The sequence below is a fragment of the Lemur catta genome, chromosome 3, assembly GCF_020740605.2.
Source record: "Lemur catta isolate mLemCat1 chromosome 3, mLemCat1.pri, whole genome shotgun sequence".
NCBI classification, from domain to species: domain Eukaryota; kingdom Metazoa; phylum Chordata; class Mammalia; order Primates; family Lemuridae; genus Lemur; species Lemur catta.
In genome coordinates this window covers 21,583,389-21,607,298 of record NC_059130.1, presented here as the reverse complement: position 1 = coordinate 21,607,298, position 23,910 = coordinate 21,583,389, and positions in this window count along the sequence as shown.

Here is a 23,910-nt window from a genome sequence, read left to right as displayed (position 1 = left end):
TGAAATATTATGAGAAAAGAAAACATAAAGAGTAAATAGTGTAGTAAACTGTGACATTAAAAAAATAATCACTAACCCCAGGGAAAATAAAAAATGGTACAATATAAGAAATAAAATCATTGTTCTCTTATTAGTTTACATGTGAATAATATTTTAATAGTCATAATAACAAACAATGAGCTATATTGGGAAATTGGAGAAGTCAAATGTATGCAAGTCAGGGAGGAAGATTTAAGAGAAATTAACACTCATTTTCCATTGTGAAAAGTCAGAAAATACTTAAAAATTGACAAATCAATAAATGGCAATATAAGGATGGTAATTAGAAATCAGGAGATAAATATAAATATCAGCTGAAAGAGTTGAAAGTGCCTGAAAGTAGTATATTGGGAAGTAGAGGCACAAGAACCCTCTTTTATAAGCCTAGTGGTACTATTTGATTTTTTTTTAAAGAGTGAACATTGACAAAAAGTAAAGAAGGAAACTAAAGTGTTTCTTAGAAACAAAGACACAGAGACAGACACAGGGTACTTTGGGAAGGGCAGGAACAACTAGAAGAATATGTATTATCTTCATTTTCAGTTCACTCTATGAGATTTGATAATTCCTACTGAAGAAATCAAAATTCCAAAATAATATTATAATTACAGTGGCCAAAGTCACACAATTATTAAGTGGCAGAGTTGGGTTTCAAATCCAGACCTTTAAAGTCATGACTCTTAGGCAGAAGGATGAATGAAATATTCATAGTGAAGGTTGATATTTTAGATAGAATATGAAACATTCATAGGATTTTAATGTGTGGAAACAAAAGAAAAAATATTCCAAGCATAGAGAGTAGCTTTTAGAAAACACATACTTGAAAAGTACAGAAGGCTTATGGGCAAAGGAACTATTTTACTAAAAAGTGGAAGAGGAAATTCAAGGCCAGGAACAGAGTTTCTCAAAACTGTTTATTGTCACTTTAGGCCACCTTAATTTTTTTTTTTTTGTATTTTAAATTGTAATGTACTTCCTAATCATTCTCTTTTCATTTATTCATTCTTCATTTTAGCACAAAGCTGGACACAGTACTAATCGTACTTACCTGGAGGGAAACAGAAACATTCACATCTAACATTGGCATAGACATATACATATAACAGTTTATATACATATAGCAGTTTCCCAAAAATTCACATTTCTTGTCTCATTTGATTATTGTAACAAATGTCAAAGTGGGAGAACAATTATTATTATTATTACAATTATTTCACAGAACACAAGCTGCTACTAAGAGATTAATACAGTTGCCCAAGGTTATACAGTGGTAAGAGATCTAGCCAGGGCTTGAACCAGCTCTTGAGATCCCCAATGACGATGTCTTATCTATTATCACATACTGTGTTCTCTAAATCCCTATGAAGAGTTCTATTTACTTGCTCAACACTACTGAGTAAACTAAAAAAGAGGAGCAACACGTCACCATTGGGCAAGGTGGGATAGTTCAGAACACTGTTTTGGTAGTTCCATTCCCAAGTCTGTTCTTAGTTGATCAGCCCAAAGCCAGAACAATGGCACAGATACAAAACAGCTATTCAACTTAATGTTTTAAAAATTCAGCAAAATTCAGACCAAGCAACTGGAAAATTGTATTTTAAAGTTGCCAAACATCTTCCCAAGACCAAACATCTGGATGAACATTCTATTGTCCAGATGTTTTCAAATGGCTAGACATTTGGCAAGATGATTACCAAATACATAATTGACTGAATGCTTTGTAAACATCCAGATGTTTCATATTTCAAATGTAGTCTTAAAATAATTATGGATATGTTATCTTCTTCCTTTACTCCACCTGTAATATTTGGCAACTCTCATAAGGTGCTTAAATATGGTGAGATTCATTGAGAACCTTCATAGTCTTAGATATGAAAAATATTAATTTTCAATCTGGATATTCTTATGGCCAAAATAGTATATTACTCACAATCATGAGATGAGTTATGAACAATCCTAAAATTTAATTTGTAATTAATTAATACTGGCCCACCCACCAGAACATGGGGCTGATTTTTTTTCTAAATTTTTCCTGTTTCAAGTAGTACCCATTTTTTGCCTTGCAAATAATAAACAATTCTATTCATCCTCTAGAAGTTAGATCTCGTCTGTTACCCTTTAGTAATACTAGAGCACCACAGAAAAAGCAGAAGAGGTAAACAACACATCAAGTCATATTCTTCATTGGCCTCTGCCTAATTCTCTTATTAAATTCCTTTAGGGAGTTTCTTTGCCTCTGACATCAGTTAATTAATTAATTTATTCTTTCATTGAGGATTGAGTACCAAAAAATGAAACATTGTACAAGATGTTGTAATAGTCAAAAAGCAGCATAATATGATAATGTTTTGGAATTTATAATCTCCTAAACTTCTTAATTCAATATTATTTCAATCATAGCACATTAAGTTTAATAGCGTAGTGTCCATTTTATCAATGAAGCCACTGTAGGTCAGAGAGGTTAAGTAACCTGTCAAAGATATGGTGCTGCAATCCAGACCTTACCCCAGTCCAACATTCTTTTTCAGTAAGTCAGGTTTTCAAATATTGTGTTGGGTAAAAAGCGTGGGTCTTAAGGTGTTAATTAGGTGTCTTGTGTAAAGGATGTTTCTTGGTAAAATACCTTTTAGAAATGAGTTTAATTGTGCTTCGCAACATTTCTAAACTTATTTGGCTATGAAAGACTTTTGCCAAAACACTTTTTAAGTGCCTCTAGTCCTAGCATTCTATAGAACAGTTAGGGAAATGGTGCACTGGCTACTACAGACTTGTTCTCAGATATGATTTTATAGTCAGCACCATCAGCGAATCCTACTTCATTTCTTTGTAGAAATGGTTTTCTGACTGTCTTGCCATCAGCTAAGGTCAGTACTCCTGTATTATTTACTTGGTGTGCCTCTTTAATCTATTGAATAGTATTTTCTTATTCTTCTTTATTATCTTCCTAAGTTTTTTTTTTCTTTTTTTTTTTTTAATTTCAGCTTATTATGGAGGTACAAAAGTTCAGGTTATATATATTGCCCATGTCCCGCCCATCCCCTTGAGTCAGAGCTTCAAGCGTGTCCATTCCCCAGACAGTGCGCCTGGAACTCACCATGTAGTTATACCTCCATCCCCTCCCCCCACCCCCCATCTCCCCGAGTCAGCACCTTCAAGCATGACCATTCCCCAGATGGTGTGCAATGCACTCATCATGTAGACATACACCCATCCCCTCCCCCCAACCCCCGCCCCAGTCTAATATCCAGTTGGTATCATTCCCTAATGTGCATTTAGGTGATGATCAGGGAAACCAATTTTCTGGTGAGTACATGTGATGCTTGTTTTTCCATTCTTGGGATACTTCATTTAATATAATGGGTTCCAACTCTCTCCAGGAGAACCAAAGAGATGTCATATCACCGTTATTTCTTATAGCTGAGTAATACTCCATGGGATACATATACCACAATTTACTAATCCATTTGTGAATTGATAGGCATTTGGGTTGTTTCCACTTCTTTGCAATTGTGAATTGTGCTGCTATAAACATTCGGGTACAGGTGTCTTCGTCATAGAATGACTTTTGTTCCTTTGGGTAGATGCCCAATAATGGGATTGCTGGATCAAATGGTAGGTCTACTTGAATCTGTTTAAGGTATCTCCATAATGCTTTCCACAGGGGTTGCACTAGTTTGCAGTCCCACCAGCAGTGTATAAGGTTCCTGTCTCTCCACATACACGCTAACATGTGTTGTTTTGGGACTTTTTGATAAAGGCCATTCTCACTGGAGTTAAGTGATATCTCATTGTGGTTTTGATTTGCATTTCCCTGATGATTAAGGATGTTGAGCATTTTTTCATATGTTTGTTAGCCATTCTTATATCTTCTTTTGAAAAATTTCTATTCATGTCGTTTGCCCACTTTTTGATAGGGTTGTTTGATTTTTTCTTGCTGATTTTCCTGAGTTCTAAATAGATTCTTGTTATCAGTCCTTTATTTGATGTGTAGTATGCGAAAATTTTTTCCTATTCTGTAGGTTGTCTGTTTATTTTCGTGATTGTTTCTTTGGCTGTGCAGAAGCTTTTTAATTGAATCAGGTCCCATTCATTTATTTTTGTTGTTGCTGTGATTGCCTTAGGGGTCTTCTTCATAAATTCTTTGCCTAGGCCAAGGTCTGTAAGAGTCTTCCCTACATTTTCTTCTAGAATTCTGATCGTTTCTCAAGTTTATCTCACTAAGTCTGCCTCCTTCATTCTATGTTCCCACTGCCGTGAATTTTTGATTTCCATTAACATATTTTATTTTTTCTGAAATGTTGTTTCCCTTCTTTTCTAACACCTTGCTACTCAAAAGTGTAGGCTGAGAACAAGTAGCACTGGCACCACCTGGGGGAGGTTGTTAGAGATCCAGAATCAGAGTCCCCACCCCAGACCTACTGAATCAGAATATACTTTTTGACAGAATTCCCAGGTAATCCCAAGCACATGAAAATTTGAAAAACTCTGCCCTATCATAGTACTGAACCCCTCCTGTGGCTCTTGAACAACTATATCTTCGAAGCAGTGAACAGATGCATTATGAGGAGTGTGTCCCATGCTGCAGAGTGAATCATATATAGTTTATGAAACATGTACATTTATGCACATACATATATAGCCCAAATGTCACCCTGTTATTACACATCTTCCAAAGGTTCCCCATAGTAGCCACAATAAAATCTAAGCTCTGTGGCATAAAAGATCTTCATAACCTGGTCCTGCTGACAACAGCCTCATTGGCACCCCTATCCCCCCCAAATTCCACTGTTATTTATGTTCCATCCATTCTGAACTACTGGGATTTGTTCAACAGTCTGTGTTTTTTGTCTTGTCTCTGGTATTTTCTCTGTTCAGCCTCCTCTGCCTGATATGGTTTCCTATCCCTCTTCATTTGGCCTATGGCTACTTGCCTCTTAGCTTCCATCTAAGGTGACAATGCCTCTGAGAATCATTTCCTGGCCCTCTGAGGACCACCCCCTATAGATTCATTTATTTCCTTAATAAATACTGATTGTCCCTCAGGTACCAACTGCCTGTATCATAGCACTTAACATAATGTATTAAAATGGTTTGATTCATTGCCCTGATAGATCAGAAAGTCTTTGAAGACAGGAATGTCTTCATTCACACAATAAATATTTATTAAGTACCCCAACTACACGTTTTATAAATGATATCACACTGAGGATATAAAGTCCTTTTGAAAGGATTTCATTAAAGCCATTTTATATGGAAGACCTTTAAAGGGGTAAGGAAAAGGATCTGATTTATTAATATATCCTTAGTATGGTCACTATGTGATATGATAGCCTTCATCCCAGTCTTTTTTGGGGCAGCCTCAATTCAAAATTTTCTCTTCTATATCCCCCCAAATTTCCTGATTTTTGGTTAAAAAATATGGTTTCCATAATAATCAAACACAATATTAAAATTAAAAATCTTAAAAATTAAGCAAATACTTAAAGCCTGGAATGTGTATTTTAGGAGAGATTATATATGATAAAGAACACAGGCTATAGCAGAAAGGAATATGGCTCTGGAACTAGAGTTCCCTGGTACAACTCACCATTATCATTCTTACCTGTTTCACCTTGGAAAGGCTATTATTTCAACTCTCTAGGACTTCATTGGCTCATCTATAAAGTGAGAATTATAATAGTGACTAATTTATAGAGTAATGGGGGAATAAGTGGAAAAAGTGCATACAGAGCACTTAGCATGGGGATGGGAAAAACAATGCTCAATAAATGTTTACCACCGTTTCTATTTGTGCGTGGGATTTGCACCTGGAGAAAGATTTTGAAGCTGTGTTGTACCACCACGAAAAGGAATTGCTGTTGGTAGAAAACTGGGAGTTTCTGGCAATTAATTGGCAGTAGTGATTTACACTCTTTCCTTTTCCAAGAAAGCAAAAGGAAACAAGAGCCTTTCCTAATTGTAGTCCAGTCAGTTTACCCAAAGAATCCCCAGACCAGCTGAAACAAATTGGGGCAGCCAACTGAAAGATTGTAAGCAAAGTGCAATCACTGCACAGACCATAGGAAATTCCAAAAAATTGTGGAAAAGTACAGACATAAAAGAATCTCATTTAACACTCGAGTCCTTGGCTTGGGACAATAACAAAAATGTTCCCAAGACAGCGGAGACTTTTTCCATTGTTTAAATCAGCATTCCACTCAGGACTTAATGACAGAAGGCATTGCAGTTGTAATTTTTCTCTCGGTCCCACCCCAGCCACTCTCCAGCAGCCTCTCTGCAGCCCTGCCCAAGTCCTGTAAAAGAGAAAAGGCACAAAAGGGGATGTTTGTGGCCAGACTGTCTCCAATTAGTCAGAATAAGAACAATGATTGGCTTTTCCTCTGAGCCAGCCTGGAAAAAAATCCTGCATTGGTGGGTGGGATAGGGAAAGAATTTTTGGCCAATAAGTCAAATTCCAAACAGGAATCTTCAGAAATGTGTATCGACTATGACCCATTTCATCCAAGCAGTTAGCATCCCAGAACTTCAGAAGCATGTGGCAGTGACCCTAGCAAAGGTGGTGTGGCTGCTAAACCACTGCTTCTCAAAGCCTAGGGCACATAAGATTCATCAGGCAGACACATAAGATACACCAGACACATACAGCAGATTTTCAAGTCCTGGTCCTTAGAAGCTGAGTTGGTAGGCCTTGGATAGAGCCTAAGAATCTGAAATTTTACCAATAACACTTCCTCCCCAGAATAATTCTATTCCAAGTGACCTGCACACCAAAGTTGGAGAAGAAAAAACTTCCCTGAATGGCTGGTGAGGAATGGCTGCTAACATAGAGATTTCAGAGATTGATAGGCAAGGGAGGGGCTATCTAGAGTCTCCAAGTCTCAGTGTATCAATTAGGAGCATACATGTATATGCATATATATGAATTCATACATATATATGAATATAGACATACATATACTGTATATATTACTAATTCCCCATCTATGGAACCAGTAACTGAAGGTGCCAAACCCTTGAATGACCTCAACTCACTCATTATTTTCTCCTAAAGTGCTTAAACTTCAGTGAATACAATTCAATGAAAAACTCATGTGACAACTTTTCCACTTTATCTCAAACCATCCCCAGATTAGCTTTGTGAATTCTTTTAAACGATGAAGAATTTTCTAAGCCAGTTCTCAGTCTTTTCTAAGTCCAGGGTTCCTAAACTGCTAAATGGTTGGGGAAAGAAACAACGATTCTGTTGTTATTGGATCTGGCTCACCCCAGAATTCTGTCAGCTCCTGGGATAGCACCTCAGTGTCCAGCACTAGTACCAAGAGTTCACAGGAGTTCTTCCGTACCTTGATGCTTGAGCAAATCCAAGCATCATTTACCTAGAGCTTATGCAAGAGCAGAACATAAAAATCAGTATTCAAAACTGGGAGCAGAGAAGGAAATAAGGTAAAAGGGAAAAAAAAAAAACTGAGAAAGAAGCGTCCCCAAGAAACTCTAGCCAAATGCATTTAATAATTTTTACATCTGGTGGGGAAATAGCCAGGAAAGAACCCCTATGTAGGTGGTGGACCCTGAGGGAATGTCAAGCTGATGAAGCTATCATTCACATGCTCCAGCTTTGGCCCCCTCACCCACCCAACACTCTCACAAGCTGTTCCTTAGATCAGCAAAGGGTCTCCTCTCTACAAATGTACCTTAAAATATCTGGATTGCCTGTAGCCCAATGCTCCATTCAGCCTTTAGGAGAGCAGAAGGCTTAAGTCATAAGGTTGCTCAGGGACAGCCACTACTTAAAAGCAGAAAGTTAGAGGAAATGGATACTTGACCTTCACGGTACCCAGTATATCACACCTCCCTGATGGCCCACAGTGAGCTCCCAGAGTGCGGCAGGCTGAGTGCTTCAGAGCTGGAGTGCGGCCATGCTGGCTGCTGCTGACAGTTTCGTGCACAGACTCGCTGAGGAAAGCTGATGGGGTATAAGAGGAAGTCCAGAGCAGCCTTCACCTGTATTAGTTGTGTGCTGTGTGGCAATCTGCTTTAAACTCTCTTTACCCGGTTTCTTGATCCATCAAGTACAATAGACAGTATCTGCCCTCATTCCAACAACATGAGATGGCTGAGAAGATCAAAGTCAAAATTCAGTATAAATGGCATCTGGCCTCAACTCATGCTGTGTTCTCTTCCTTATTCCTACAAAGAATCTAAGACACAGAACAAAATAAAATTTTAATAACAACATTTAAAAGTAGAACTAATATTCTCTCCACTCTTCTCTAGATCAATATCAGTTACTGATGGACACTCAGAATAGCAACATAGCTGATTTAGTGGCTTCTGCTATTGGCTCCCAATAATGCATTTTCAATAGAGAGCATGTAGGAATTGTAAAAAATTTATTATAAAATATATCATGTATACAAAAGAGTGGACCGGGCACGGTGGCTCACGCCTGTAATCCTAGCACTCTGGGAGGCCGAGGCGGGTGGATCCTTTGAGCTCAGGAGTTCGAGACCAGCCTGAGCAAGAGCAAGACCCCATCTCTACTAAAAATAGAAAGAAATTATATGGACAACTAAAAATATATATAGAAAAAATTAGCCGGGCATGGTTGTACATGCCTGTAGTCCCAGCTACTTGGGAGGCTTAGGCAGGAGGATCGCTTGAGCCCAGGAGTGTGAGGCTGCTGTGAGCAAGGCTGACACCATGGCATTCTAGCCCAGGCAACAGAGTGAGACTCTGTCTCAAAAAAAAAAAAAAAAGAGTGTATATAATGTATATGTAGAGTTTAAGAATAATAAAACAAACATCCAGCTTAATAGATTATCACCAATACCCTTACTGTCTCTTGCAGGTCCCTTTCTGATTGTATCCCCTTCCCTTCTCTTCTCTTGAAATTTAATCACTATGTGGCATTTTGTCTTTTTTTAATATCATCACCACAAAGGTTTGTGTCCTCAAATAATAAAATAGTCTTTCCTCTTTCTTAAACTTCATTTAATGGAATCATACTAAGTATTCTTTTGTAACTTGCATTTTATTGGTCAGTGTTGTGTTCCTGAGATGCATATACTTTTTAAAATTTCACTGGTATAAAATGTTCCACTGTATGGATAAACATAATTTATTATCCATTCATCTTTTGATGGCCATACCATTTCCAGTATTTGACTATTACAAGCATACAACTAAGGATATTTTGGACATGTTCTCTGGTACAAATTGCAGTTTCTTAAGGAGTATCCCCAAGAGTGGCATTGCTGGTCACAGGGTATACAAACATGCAAAAGTGTCTACCAATGGAGTGATTATACCAATTTATGATCCTACCAACAGTCTATGAGTTCCTGAAGTTCCATATCCACATGAGCAATTGGAATTTTCAGATTTTATAGTTCTGGCTAATCTGTTAATTTCAATTTGCATTTCTTGATTATTAATGAGGTCAAATATCTTCAGATATGATTATTGGCAATTTCTCTGCTTTTATAATCACCTGCTCATGCTTTTGCTTATTTTTGGATGTTTGTCTATTTTCTTGTTTATATATTCCAAAAGCTAATCCTTTTTCAGTTATATCAGTTATACATGTTACAAATATCTTTGTCAGACCTGTGGCTTGTCTTTTTACTTTATGACATCTTTTGTTTTTGTTTTTATTTTTTTAATTTATTTTTTATTTTTTTAATTCAGCATATTATGGGGGTACAAATGTTTAGGTTACATATATTGCCTTTGCCCCACCCAAGTCAGATCAAAAATAATTTTTAATTTTAAGGTAAAATTTCTTAGATATTTATCAGGTATTTTCTCTTTGTGGTATCTTGAGTCTTCTACAATAAACCTTTATGTTAAGGTCATAAAGAATTCTATTATACTGATTCTAAAAATTTAAAAATTTTTCCTCTTGGATTTGTCCTGATTCCAGTTTGGATATTCTAAAAATATTTTTCATCACAGAGTATATTCACATACAGAAAAGTGCATAAAATGTACATGTGCTGATTAATTATCACAAACTAATCACTTGGGTCAAGAAATAGAAGATATGTCAATACTCCAAATTCCTTCCCTTCCTCCTACCGTGTCCCAACTATTTTCTGTCCCCTACCCCTTACCAAGTAAACTACTATTTTGACTTCTAACCCGATAGTTTGGTTTTGCCTGTGTTTAAAGTTCAGAAAAATAAAATCAAAAGGTATGTTATCTTCTGTGTTTGGCTTCTTTCCTTCAATATTATGTTTTGATGTTCACCCATGTTGCTTCATTTAATGATTGTTTGTCCATTTTCATTGAAATATGAAATACACTGTTGCGTGAATAATACTGCAATTTACTTATTCACTCTACTGTTGCCGGACATCTTAATTGTCTCCAGTTCGAGTTATTACCAATAATAATTACCAATATGAACATTTTTATACGTATCTCTTGGAAAACTGTGCCACATTTCTGTTGGCTATATAACCAGGGGAATATATTGCTTGGGAATAAAATATGGGTATGCACAGTTTTAGTAGATACTGTTAAAGAGTTTTATAAAATGGCTGTACTAATTCACAATTCCACTCACAGTGTATGAGGATTGTGGCTGTACCACATCCATGCCAACAAATGGTATTGTTAGTCTTTTTGATGTTAGCCATTCTTATCTGTAGATAGTGTATTTTGTTATGATTTTAATCTGCAACACCCTAATTATTAATAAATATGAGCACTTTTGAGTCTCTTGTCCAGTTTTCTATTGAGTTATCTGATTTTCTTACTTATTAAAATTTTTACATATTGAACATTTGTACCGGATTATATATTGCAAACTGATACAACTCCTTTGTTAGATATATATGATGTAAATATCATCTGTGGCTTGTCTTTTCATTCTATTAATGCTACCTTTTGATTATCAGAAGTTTTTAAGTTTAAAATAATCCAGTTTATCAATATTTTCCTTTATGGTTTATGCTCCTATGTTATTTTCTATTTCATTATCTTTCATGTTTAGATTTATAATCCACACAAAACTGATTTCTGTGTATAGTGTAACAGAGAAATTACCATTTTTCTTGAATGTGGCTAGATAATTGATGAAGCACCATTTTTGAAAAGACCATCATTTCTCATGTACCGAGTGCCCATATATACACAGTTCTGTTTCTTGGTTCTCTATTCTATGTTTCACTGTTCTGTCTACCTCTGTATAAAAATCATGTGTTCTTAATTACTCTAAATTTATAATATGTCTTTTTTATCTGGTAGGGAAAATCTCCCACCCTGTTCTTCAAGTGCAGCTCAGCTATTCCTGGGCATTTGTTATGCTATGTAAATTGTAAAATCAGCTTACTATATTCCATAAAACCTGTTAGGATTTTGATAAAAATCTCCATTAAATTTAGCAAGAATTAATTTCTTTACAATACTATCTCCTCCTCCATAAATTGGGCATATATCTCCCTTTGTTTAAATATTCTTTAATAACTTTCAACATAATATACTGTATAAAAGATGTCCACATCTAATAAAATTACCTTATATTTTCTGCTGCTATTTTAAAGGGTATACAGGTTGAACATCCCCAATCTGAAAATCATAAATCCAAAATGCTCCAAATCCAAAACTTTTTGAGCACTGACATCACACCACAAGTGGAAAATTCCACAGCTAACCTTATGTGATGGGCTGCAGTCAAAATGCAGTCAAAACTTTGTGGGTTTTTTTTTTTTTAATTTCAGCTCCTCATGGGGGTACATAAGTTCAGGTTATATACATTGACCATGTCCTGCCCATCCCCCTGAGTCAGAGCCTCAAGCGTGTCCATTCTCCAGACAGTGCGCCTGGCACTCACCATGTTTTATGCACAAAAAAATGTGCACAAACTTACTTTCAGGCTATGTGTATAAAAAAGTAATAAATTTTATGCTTAGACCTGGGTCCCATCCCTGAGATAGCTCATTTTGTGTATGCATATATTCCAAAATCTGAAAAGACGCAAAATCTAAACCACTTCTAGTCCAAAGTATTTTGAAAAAGTGATACTCAATCTGTAGTACATAGAGATGCAGATAACTTTTTATATTGGTCTTATATCTGACAAACACTCTTATTTTTACTCCTAATGTGTCTAGAATATATTTTGTTTTCTATATAAACAGTTATCTGCTATTACTAACACTTTTGTGTCTTTTTTCCACTCTTCATGCTTTTATTTTCTTTTTCTTGTCTTTTTCTACTGACAAGCATCTCCAATATGATGTTGAATAGAATTGATTATATCAGACACAGTTTAAAAGAATGCTTTTAATATTTTACTACTAAATATAGTATTTATTTGAAGTTTTTGCAAATATCCTTTATTATATTAACAAAATTCTCATCAATCCCTGGTTTCATAAAAGTTCTAGTCATAAGTGGATGCTGGGCTTTATTGATATTTTTTCCCATATCTATTGAAAAGAATCATATAATCTCTCTTGTTTACCTTGAAGTAGATTAAATTGGTAGATTTTTTTCCAGTGCTGAACTAAATTTAATCCTGGAATTTTTACACTTGGTCATAGTGTAATTTTTCTATGCACTATTAAATTCAGTTTCTAATAATTTGTTTAGGATTTTGACATACATGTTTATGAATAATTTTGACCTGCAATATTTCTTTCTCATTTTTTAAACTGTTCTTATCTGGTTTTATATCAAATATATACATAACCACAATTATTTCTTTGTTGTTTCCTATAATCTGGAAAAGGTTTGTAGTATTTGTATTTTCTAATCCATGAATGTTCAGTGAAAGTTAGCTGAAAAAATTATGGGCTTCTTATTTTTATTGTAGGATGTTTTTAAAACTACTGTTTAATTTTTTTGAGGGTTATGGAACAATTCAGGTTTTCTATATCTTATCAAATCCAGTTAGTAATTTATATTTCTTCCAAAAATTAAATATGTCATCTAAGTTTTCAAATGGATTGCATAAAGTTATTCATAATTTTATTTTAATCTTTTCATCTCTACTACAACTATAGTTAGAGTATACTCTTCCCAAGCCTGATATTTATGCCTTTTTTTTATCTTAACAAGATTATTTATTTCCTTCTATTAATACTTTTTGGGCTTATTCTGTTGTTATTTTTCTCACTTATTAAGTTATATGCATAGAACATTAATTTTCAGGCTTTCTTTTCTATTAATATAACCAGGTAAATCTATCAATCTCCTTTTAACCAATATGTTAGCTATATCCCACAAGTTTTTGATCTATTAGGGTACCTAGAAGTATGTTTAAAAAATTCTAATCTAAAAATAAACAAAAAGATCTACCTGGAAATTTTAAAAAAATTAAAAATTAAAACTTTCAAAATTAAATTTTAAAACTGCTTTCAAATAAATAACATAACCACACTAAAGGAACAATAGAAAAGGAACCACTGCAAGTACACTTTTACAGGCCATAGAAATATAGAACTGCAAGCAAATATTGAACCCTAGTCAGTATGTTTGTTTTTTATAGATATGCGGATTAGCAATTCTGAAACTACCTTGTATATATCCTAGTTTGACTAAAAATTAAATACATTATGGATAATATAAATCAAATTTTTCACAGTTAAAAAAAATTGCACATATGAACAGAGGAAAGAATATAATGAATCCTTTGGTGTTGGATTGGAATTGGACCTATCACTACGAATTCATAGTTTGGTATAGGTATCAGTGTAGGTGTAGGTAAAGATATAAGTATACATATTGATATAGATATGTATGAGTATATATATATATATATATATATACACATATGTTTGTATATACACATTTATATATTTTAGATCTGTCTGCTGACAAGGCCTAGAAAGCAATGATATCCCAGTAGGCATAAGTACACCTAGCACCCAGATTTTTGTTTTTAAATACTTTTATCTACTATAGAAGAACCAGAGATTCTTGGAGAAAGTTTATTTCAAGCTTGGAGAAGTGAAAAATGAGCTTAGGACAACATACTGTGCCAGAAAGTAAGGTGGTATTTAAATTGGGAAAGAGGAGGTCAAACTATCACTCTTCACTGACAACATGATCTTATATCTAGAAAACCCTAAAGACTCCACCAAGAGACTCACAGAATTGATAAATTAATTCAGCAAAATCTCATGTTACAAAATCAAGGTACACAAATCAGTAGCATTTCTATATACCAATAACAGTCAAGCTGAGAGTCAAATCAAAGACTCAATGCCATTCACAATAGGTACAAGGAAAATAAAATACCTAGGAATATACTTGACCAAGGAGGTAAAAGGTCTCTACAAAGAGAACTACGAAATACTGAGGAAGGAAATTGCAGATGACACAAGCAAATGGAAAAACATAACATGCTCATGGATTGGTAGAATCAACATTGTTAAAATGTCCATACTGCCCAAAGTGACTTGCAGATTCAATGCAATCACCATCAGAATACCAACGTCATATTTCACAGATCTAGAAAAAAATAATTCTATGCTTTGTTTGGAACCAGAAAAGAGGCCAAATAGCCAAAGCAACCTTAAGTAAAAAGAACAAATCTGGAGGCATCACATTACCAGACTTAAAACTATACCACAAGGCTATATTAACCAAAATGGTATGGTATTGGCACAAAATAGAGAAATAGACCAATGGAACAGAACAGAGAACCCAGATATAAAACTGTCCACATACAACCAACTGATTTTAACAAAGCAAACAAGAAATATTTTCACTAGAATTTAAATTCTGTGTTGACTCATGTTTCCAGCAATTTAAAGATCTGATATCATCATCTTCTGGGTTCTGTCATTTCTAATGAGAAGTTATTAATAAGCCTTATTGTTCTATTATATGTTCCTTTTTCTCTGGTTGCTTTTAGGATTTTCTTTCTAGCATTGGTTTTCAGTAATTATATCATGTGCTTTTATCTGTCTGTTTATACTTCTTGGGGTTCATTGTGCCTCTTTGGTCTATGGGTTTATATTTTCAACAAATTTTGAAAATATTCTACTGTTACTATTTTAAAATATTTTTTCCTGTGATAATATTCTCTTTTATCTTCTTCTGGTTCTATAATTACAGATATGTTAAACTGCCTCATTTTGTCCACAAGTCACTACAGCTCTATTCATTGTTCATTTTTTGTCAGCCTTTTCTTTTTTCATATGTTTTGGCTTGCCAACTTTCTATTGTAAAGCCTTCAAATTCAGGAATATTTTCTTCTTTTAGTATCTAATCTGACAGAGAGCCAGTTTATCAATTTTTTCATTTCATGTATTTTTCAGTTCCAATATTTCCATTTTATACCTTTTTTTAGTCCTCATTTCCCTACTGAGATTCCTATTTGTTTCCTGTTTATGATCAAGTTTTTTATTTAAATATATAAGCATATTTACAATAGATATTTAAATTCTTTGTGGGTTAATTGTCAATTCTTTTTTTCTTTTTCTTCTAGAGAGTGCTGATATAACTGTATTTGTGGAAGTCCAAGAAATGGGTGCATCAGACAGAGATAGCTCATCTCCAGAACAGATGGGACAAATTTTTTACCAGATTTCCTAGTATGGATGGCACTGCCATCTCCTATTTCTCTCAGGAGAGGCATGAAAGTTTAGATTACCACACAGGCCCTATGGTTTCTCAGAAAGTTCCTCAGATCTAAACTTTTCCCCGTAATAATGAGCTAGATAAGCAACCATCAGTATTATCATCATCATTATACTTGATAAGAATAAGCTTACTCTTGTCTAGTATCATAAAAATTAGATTGGAAATCCTCCCAATGGTCTTGCAAGATAAGTATTATTATCTTTATTTCATAAAAAAAAATCTGAAGTTCTAAACCAGGCCTTTCTCTGATCTCATGCATTTGGTATTATGCACAATGCCTCTTGTCTCTGAATGGCTCGCATATCAATGATTCCTGAAGACCCACTCGGTGGCCCTGATTTAATCTATGATCAATGTCTTTCATAAGCTTATATGCCCTTGGACCAGATGTGCAACCTTCATTTCTGTTGGACTTGCCAGGTATGTGGTGTAGTCATTTTATACACACTGTTATAAAATTTTATATTTTTCTGATCCCGTTTATGGTCATGATTTCTTTCCTCAATTTTCTTTTCTTCTTCATTCAGAAATTCCACTGAAAGGGGGGTTTGATTCACCAGACTCTGCACTCCTCCATGGTACCCTTGGAATCAGACATAAACTCCCTGAAAGTTTCATAATTCTAGAAATAAATTCTAGAAAGGAGGTCAAGATACCACCTTCTTTCTAATTTGAGTGGATAAAAGCTACCCAAGACGTATTTGGTCTCTCATGCTAACAATTTGTTCCACACATTTCTACACAGACAAGTAGCTACTTTAATTTAGGTCAGTTATCATACAGTTTTTTGTAATGTAAAAGAAAAATAGGTTTAGTTCCCTGACCAATGAAATAGATGTTTCTCTGGAGATATATCTGCAGAAGAGGGTATTTCTCACCCAAGGACATTGGATTAGATTCTTGCTTTGTTGTGTACTATACAAATACGTACTTGATTCAGTTCTGATTAGATACAGCTCAAATGTCTCCCACCCTGAGCTTCTACTTCCAGAATAAGGACTGCAGAGAGTGTGTATTTCAAACCATGCTTTTCTTGGCTGTGAAATGGCTGAAAGATTTTTAATAAAGCCTCATACACATGAATCCATTGCTGTCTCCACTTTAGCAAGACCTGGAAGATTTTAGGTCAGGGTCCATTCTGTAAGTTTAGCTCTTGCTAAACTCTGTAATGAGGTTAGGCTATTAGATATTCTAATAAGTGCCCAACTTGTACATTCCCATTGAAGATTAATTTGGCTGCCTTGCAACATCTGTGTTCTGCTGACTCCTATCTGTTCCCCAGGCTGCAGGGCCAAACTCATCCATCATCACAGACAGGCACTTGGAAGCCACCCCTTGCTGTTGCTTCCACATATCAAAGAATGAGTCAACTCAGACAGGGGGACTCTTGGAGTGGCCTGTTCCAGGGGTTCCTCCTCAGAAGCCCCTTTCCAGGCTTCCCCACTCGCCTTTTGGGGATGAATCTTGTAAAGGCACCAACACCGCTGAGTTCTTGAAAGCACAGCAAATGGAACATGCTGAAACGTAGCTTTGCAGAGGCATTATAGGCACCTGGAATCTGGAGACATTTCTGTCATAGCTCCCTACCCAAAATAGTAATTGGTGAAATTTAACCTGAGGACTGTTGTCAAAAACAAGTGTGAGTATTTTAGTTAATGTTTGGCAGCCAGCCCAGCCTGTCTGTGAGTGTGGGTTCACCCTAAGGCCTAGCTAAAGGTTTCAAGAGACTGGCTGGATTTCTGCCCTGAAGCTCTCGCAGCTTGTTGATAAAGTGCTACAGGTATACAGTTAAGAGAGTCTCTCCCAAGGAGCTGAGAGAAACCCATAGGCACTGGGAAACTTCAGAGCCACCACGCCACATTTGGGCATACACCCCCCCGAAAAGGGCTCTCTGCAAGGGCATGGGTGACTGCCCAATGTACAGACTTTCAGAAGCAGAACTCTGACTTGCTATCAACTATACATGTTACAGACAGGCCCCTGCCACAAGTACCGGTGCTATGAAATAACAGCTACAAGTGCAACACATAATTCACATGAAGAGATGCAATCAATGATGCAACATACAGCTTACAAAGGAAAGAAGTTTCCTGACAACGGAGGTATTCAAGCCTTGGCTGACAGATCCTAGGATGAGGAAGCTGTACAGAGGGTTCAAGCATTAGATGAATCATTTTAAAAGATTGTCTTTGATGGTTCTCTTAACTCTGAGATTCCATTGTTCATGAATTCTCCAATCAGCAGCACGTACTAAGTTGATATACAAATACATACACCACATGCAAATGTGTACACCAAGCCATTTACAAGCATGTATCACAGGCTTTCTCACTCTTGGTGTCTCAATTAAATGGAGTATAAACAAGCAGAGAAACAATTTATATACTTTTGCACAAATGAACTTATTTGTGTGCAAAGGTGCATACACAGACAGACTAGGATGACTAGTTTAAGTGATTTGATAACTTCTAAAATAAAAAAACAAAAAGTCATTTTGATAGCCCTTCTCCATCTTCATTTTGTTGAACTGAATAAGTGAAGAGGTCTCCCTGAATAAAATTGCCTTGGAAAAAATTAGAGAAAACTTAGAAGGCTATGAAAGAAGGTTGGATAAGCACAGGGCATGGAACAGCATGCTTTATTTCTCAGAGACATCACTGTACTTGTAAAAACACTGGAGGAAGCAGGGGAGGAGGCTGGGAGCCTGATTACAACTGTAATTCATACAGGGAATAGGGGATTGAGTTGTCTTGTGGATACAGCATGAAGACCTGGCATGAGCATATGGGCCCTACCCCAGGCCAGTCCTGTAGTGCATCTGCTTCTGCGAGGTACTAAGTGATTTAATGCCCACTCAACTCACTTTATTTACTGATTCTTGCTGTCTTAAGTGAACCCAGGGGCCTTCACACAGGCATGGATCAATGAGGGAGCATTTAGCCCTTTCTTACATCAGACAAGGAAGAAAGTTATGGGAGAGGCAGTAAAGCAAAGCAAACACATAGCTCAATGGACCAAGTTGAAATCTTTGTCATCTGACCTTGTTAGGATAGCTAAGGAAGGCACCAGGCTGTCCCTTTTTCCCAGAGGACTTTTGGAGGAACTAAATAAGGCACAATGAATGGGGCAGAGACTTAGCATACTTGTGCAACACTCCCTTTCATCATTAGAAAGCATTATGTCAACTGCCTCAGATTTTTGTTTATTTTCTACTTTAATGCATGTGTTGGAAATGGGGTGAAGGGCAAATCAGATAGCTGTTACCCAGTTTCATCTGGCAGTATGTTAAAAGCATATTCACCAATTATAAAACTCACAATTATATCAACTATTTTTTTTAATTTAAACAATGTGCTTTATTTTATATCTATCTATCTATATATTTATTTCAGAACATTAAAGGGTACAAACCCTTCTAAAAGCCCCGGATAATATACTGAATAAGCTTAAATGCAATCGTATTGAGAATGTTGATGCAATAAGCCATTCAAGTTTCGATACCAGAATTCACTAATTACCTTTATTCTGGCCAAATTTACACAATGAATTATTCTAAATAACAAAACAGCTTTATTCATTGTCCACAGCTGCCTTAAACAATTATAGCAGAGTGTGTTTAATGACAAATATAATTAAAGCCAATAGTAATACAATATCTATCATTTATTCTGGCAAGCATTTTAAAGTTATCTCTAATTCTAACAATGACCCTGCAAATTGTTATTACCCATTTTATAGATAAGAATACTGAAACATAGAGATGTAAAGTTCTTTGACCAAGGTCACATAGTTTATAAACTACAGTGCTGTATCTCCTTCCATATTATTTTCCTCACTCCCTACTAAAATTTCTTGAATAAATACAATGCAAATAGGATTCATGTACAAGCACCACTGGGTAAAGTTGGTGACCTAGAGTATATTACAAGCTCTGACCTCATCACCTTTGAATAAGCCAAGGAGCCCTCAGTTGCACCATCTTGTTGGCTCTGCAGAAATGTTGTGGAGAAGGAGGCGGGCACGACCTTTTCCCAAGCCCAAGTCTACATAAGCATTGTTTGCTCTCTCCCTAGCTTACGTGAACAAAGGCCAGGGATAAATATACTTAAGTTCAAAGAGAAGGGTTCCTTGGGCAGCTAAAGATTGCAGAGAATCTCAACAAATTCTCCTAAACAAGGAAGGCCATAAGCCATGCCCTCTCTAACCTATAGAGAGAGGTACTAAGGCCCATGGTGTCGTAAAAGTTCAAGGTCATATTTGTCATGCAGTGGTTTGGGATTCAAGTTGATCAAAGTGTTTGGCTGTTAAGACTTTGTTACTTAAAGTGCAATCTATAGGATCTATGGGACAGCCGTCTCCACCTCAGCTGGGAACCTGTTAGAAATGCAGAACCTCAGGCTGCACTCTAGACCCACTGAATCAGATCTGTATATTACCAAGATCCCTGGGATATTTAAATGTGCATTGAAACTTGAGAACCATTGCTGTAAGAGACAGGCCTACTTGAAGAGTCTAAAATGCTGAATTCTGAACTAGACATATTACTTACCAGGCTCCTCGGAAAGTGCCACTGAAATGTGTTTTATGATCTATAGGTGTAAGAACTGCTAACGAGCACAAAGACATTTTAGCAAATTTAGCTCCTGAACAATGTCTAGATTCATATCTTGTAAGGAACAACATCTCTTTAAATGCTTTAGGGATCAGCAGCTCTAAATTCTATAGCCTAGATAAAGTCTCAAAATGATTTGTAGGGTACCCATGGAAGAAGAGTAAGTCTTGCTTCACTGCTCTCATTTCTGACTCTGAATTTCCTGATTTTCTTGGGATTTAAATTTTATTGGTGGTGTTATATTTAGAAATATACGAGGGCTTCTGCATGACTTCTTCCCAAAAAACATAAAAGTAGCTAAAGAAAATTAAGTACAGAATTTAACCTGCACTGTGAATCCATGTTTTATCTTTAAAGTAATTTGATAACTTTGAACCTACAAGGTGAACCACTAGGGGTAAAAAGCTGAACCCTTTTACAGAATCTACCCATTTATAAGTGTAACTAGCTGTCAAAAGCATTGTTGCCAGGACGGCTATGGCATCAACTCAGGAATCCCCATTTGGGGATCCTTGGTCAAGCAACATGGAGAGTATCACTCAGAAGTGCCTGTTCACTCCTCCAGCCACTCAGCAATGACAGGAGATGAAGTCACACAGATGAGTCTTTTGCAAAGAAATTATGTGCGCCAATAAAAACCTTCACCACATTAGAAAAAGGTAAAAATACAAGAGAAGAACCAGAGGAAGGAGAAAGGGGAGGGAAGTGAACAGAAGAGGGAAGGGAAAAGGAAGGCGTAAAGATACTTGTAGGGAGTGATTACTTAGGACTAAATACTGCGGTAACATATATTATTGCAAATAATTACAAATGATAAAGTTGAGGCCTGGAGTTTTAATATTTTTCCGAAGGTCAAGTAGCTAGTTAGTACTAGTACAGAATAACTAGTAAGTTCCAGCACAGAATTTTCACCTAGATTTGCAATAGCTTTAGGGGTAGTGTTTACTGTTTTTTAATTGTGTGCTGATTATAGAATCACAGGAGCACTGTATTTTCAAACTGGAAGAACATGTTAGAGAACAGAGCACTGAAAACTTGAGACTTCCATAATTCAAGTGACTGGTGAATTTAACTGAATTCCTACAAGGAGGATGACCAAGACCACAGGGTAGGTAGGCAGCAGCAAGAAAGTATCAGTGCTGTTGTCAAACATGTTATAAACAAGGGGAGGCTATTTCGCAAAGAGCAAATTGTTGAACGATGTGGTCACTTTTCCTGGTTTGAGATAGTTTGCTCAGAAGTTCAAGGAACTGGTTTCCACATGACGGAAACCAGCTTAGGATTTGATGGAAACGAATTTAGGATTTGCAGGTGTCTAAATCTTGGTGACTTCTAAAACTTGTCCAGAGAGAACTGGCCTACTCAAAGTCAAATATGACTTCCTGTTTTTAAGAAATAAGGCTTTTAAAATGCTTGTTAAAAAGGTTCATTGAATTTCTTGGCCATGATATAGCTTTAAAAAAACAGACAGTCTATTTTGATAATATAAGTGTAATTGAATAAGAACCATATGGATTGCATTCCCCCTTCTAACTACGCATGAATTATAACAGAAATTGTCTTCATTTCTCTCAAAGTAATTAATGGGACACTTGATTAAATATGATACTGGCCTTAATTGCCATTCGGAGTTCATACTGCCTTCACTCTGCAGATAGCTGTGGGGAGTGAGCACAGCCCAGGTTTAGGAACAAGACACTGAATCCCATACTTGGGCAGCACACTTCTGTTTATGTCTTAGGCCAGTTTTCTTTGGTTCCTCCCCACTCATAAAACCTACTTTCTTATAAGAATCATGGGCAGCCTGTTCACACTGCAATGCTCCTGCTCAAATCCATTTGCCTTTTGGTGGGTACTGAGAGGGAGTGGGGCACAGACCCTGTTCTGACTCCCGATTTGGCTAAGCTCTGGGGACAGAGGCAGAGGGCTGGGATCTGGGAAGCTGTGGGAAGATGGCACAGTCTAACTAAAGTACCTCTCCAGGCTTTCTCTTTCACAGGGATAGAGTCCCTTGACAGTATTACTCTCAGCCAACTGACTCATTGTATTTCTCAGTCATCTCCTAGCCAGTCTAGATCAGAATCACCACACTTATCTTCTTACATAGCAGACTGCAGGGATATGAAAAGCAAGCACTAATATGTTACATTTTGATCATTTTGATCTGATAAGGACATCAATATTTGCTGAGCTCCTGCCTCTTTACAAGACTCCATACAAGGCATGGTACTTACATTAGGTTTACTTGAGTCTCACAACCACCATTAAAGGCAAGGTAGGCATCATTAACCTCACAGAAGTGATGAGGAAACCAAGCTGTGAAGAGGTGGCGTAACATGCTTAAAGCCATGCAGCTAGCAAGAGACAGAGCCGTGTTCCAGACCCAGTTCCAAACAAACCCAAAGCCCACTCTTCACACCACACTGGCACACTCTTTCTTGTAGGGATTGATGTGGACTCATATATGCCTCTTGTCCTGAATGGCCACTGGCTCCAGCCCTTCTTTTCTGGCACTGCTTTATTTGAAAAGTGCAATGGTGAGCAAAGAGATGAATGGGAGTCACTGATGCAGGTCTAGGAAAATAGTCATTGGTTAAACAGACCACCCTGTTTAAACACCACCCAAAGAATCAAGATGCAATGGAAAACCATCTTCTTTTGCATCTTCTTCAGCTTCTACAACTTTTGAGTATAATGATTTTCTGCAAAATTTACGATTTTGGAAGACAAAACTAAAGCTGTATGTAAGTATTACTTCGTGGTTTTAATATCTGTTACTAAACAGTTGTTCATTTAGAAATGTAATTGAGAGAATTAATATATGTTGAAATTTAATATAATGATAGACACCCATATGCTTTCAAAATTCACAATATCCCATGGATACACCCTGTACACTGGTATACTACCTACATGCACATATGCATATTACTCTATTGAAACACTTGCACACAGGAAAACCGCACATTTTTATACAATTCACTCTCTCATAAACAAACACACCCACATGAACACATGGAAACGATATGCAGCCAGACACATGCAAAGAGATTTGCAAATGCACTCACAAACAAATTTGTAAAAAATAGAAAAGTCACATGCTCATTCACACTTCTTTCTCCTCCCTTTCTCTCTCCCTTCTTCCCTCATCCCTCTCTCCCTCTTTCTCTCTCTCTCATACATAACACACACACACTCCCAAAGCCTTTAAACTAGTAACCTTTTCAAACTGAAACCCTGAGCAAGAGACACTCTTTTGATTCAAAATGTACCTTCTCATAAGCCCAAAGAATAAGAAGTCTCTTTACAAGTCTACTCTCTGATCACTCCATACACACTACAGGGATCCCTGTTTGTAACATTCATGTTTTCATAAGGAAATTCTGTTCACTTTAGACCTGTAAAAAATCCTTTCTAAACTGTCAGGCTAGCTACCTGTTATCCAAAGTGATGTTTACCCAAGATAAAATCTTGCTTTTTTCTTTCTTCTCCTGCTGCTATTTCTCCTTTCCCCTCTCCTCTCTTTTCAGGGGTGATATCTGGCAACCACAGAAAGGAAAATTCTAGGGGGACAGCTCTTATGGTCAATTAAAAAAACCCCACTTTATAAAGCACATTCTATAAGCCATGGTGAGAATAATAGCTTCAAACTTCAGAGGATA